At 46.1% G+C, this 1,819-nt stretch overlaps 1 non-coding gene across 1 annotated transcript; it reads left to right on the forward strand.

Annotated features, from left to right (window-relative positions):
- The first annotated feature begins 1,384 nt into the window (after positions 1-1,384).
- Positions 1,385-1,577, forward strand: LOC130342234 (U2 spliceosomal RNA). The gene has a single exon (XR_008881917.1). It is a non-coding gene; the product is annotated as a U2 spliceosomal RNA (small nuclear RNA).
- Positions 1,578-1,819: the final 242 nt, after the last annotated feature.

Genomic DNA, 1,819 nt, shown 5'->3' on the forward strand with positions numbered 1-1,819 from the left:
TAGACTGTATCTAAACCTGCTCCAACATGGACTGACATTCTGGCCCTACTTTCAGCCGATGCGACTTGTCTGTCGCTGAACAGTCGCTTTTTTATGTATTCACGCACCTATGTATACATGTTGTAAAAATGCTCTAGAAGCTAAAGTCGCAGAAATGTCACACATATTTGGCCTGCAACTTTCTGTGCGACAAATTCAGACAGGAAAAATCAGTATAAATCCTTAGAAAATTATCCCCCAGTGTCTCCATCTGCTGGCGGTATTGAATAAGCATTGCTGCACAGATGGGGTATGCATTAGACGAAAAAAAAAAGAAGAAAAAGAAGAATAACTACGCCCAGAAAAGAGGCGCGAAAAGGAGAAAAACGTAAAAAAAACGTGAAAAAAAAAGTAAGAGGAAGAGAAGGGAAAAAAAGGTGGAAATGGGTTTAAAAGTGATTTCGGCGGAGAAAATATATATATGTATATATATATATATATATATATATATATATATATATATATATATACGCGCACACACACACATATATATAAACGTATTCTCCGTTGAGATATTGCAGCCGCTGCTGTGTCCAGGCCCAGGAGCCTTAGCACTGTGCTGTGATGTCACTCAATACCACTGACATCACTAGGTGTAAACAACATCTCTCCTTTGCTGTGTATGTGACTATGGAGCTGTTTGGTGATGTCGTCTATTATGGCCTTCATAGAAGCAACAGGAGATTGTTGCATCCATCTAGAACCCTCAGAACTACAGTGCTATGATGTCACTCACTTCCACAGGCCTTGCAGAGTGTAAACAACAACAACCCAGCTTTGTTGTGTATGTAACCATAGGGATTTGTGATGTCACCTAGAACCTTCACAGCAGCGACAGCTTTATGAGGAGCATCAGCACTGCTCTGCCTGAGCAGAACCATCACCGCCATAGGTTGTCAAATAACCCGGGTTTAACCCACACAGGTAAGTCCCAATGGGGTGCAGGCATGTCCTCTATGCTTACAGCTTCCCGTGGGTGTTGGTTTGATACCGTTTGGGGACAGCCAAGGAGGCATCTGCAGGCAACAAAGGTAGGTGTGTGCTTGTGTGTGTGTTTCCTATGCAGATCCTAAGCCCAGTGTCACATGCAAGTAGGAGGAGTAAGAAGGGTTCCTGGCAAATCCGGGTTATGGATTGCATTTAAAAAGGCCCCGTGGGAGTGCAATGGGCCCCTGTCTTGCTGCTTAGCAATAATGGTATGGGTTTAGGTTCTGCTGTGTGTACTGGTGGTTGACTGCCCCCCAGCCCAGAGTGTGCATGGAAAATTGTCTGGCAGCCTCCCTGACAGCAAGCAGTGATAGTGCCCATGAAGGGCACCTTGTTGGGGCCCGCCCCTTTCACGGTTATCGCTTCTCGGCCTTTTGGCTAAGATCAAGTGTAGTATCTGTTCTTATCAGTTTAATATCTGATACGTCCCCTATCTGGGGACCCATATATTAAATGGATTTTTGAGAACGGGGGCCGATTGCGAAGCTTGCTTCCGTCGCCCTATGCATTGACCCGATATGGCAGTATCTTCGGGTACAGGTGCACCACCCCCTTACAGGGGTTAAAAAAGAAAGATTCCCTACTTTCATTGCTACCTGCTTGCTGGCTAGCCAGCTAGCCAGCCCTGTGGGCCTTGCTGCTGCTGCAGCCACAAAAACAAAAGGGTGGTGCTGCTGCTGCTTCTGCTGCTTCTGCTTCTGCTTGTGTCTGGCCGCTGTTGGAGCGTCCAGGCACAGGACTTCTGCTGCTGCTGACTAAATGGCCTCCTTAATTGGATCATTATGAGTAGCCA

Source organism: Hyla sarda, unplaced genomic scaffold (genome assembly GCF_029499605.1).
Source record: "Hyla sarda isolate aHylSar1 unplaced genomic scaffold, aHylSar1.hap1 scaffold_643, whole genome shotgun sequence".
NCBI classification, from domain to species: domain Eukaryota; kingdom Metazoa; phylum Chordata; class Amphibia; order Anura; family Hylidae; genus Hyla; species Hyla sarda.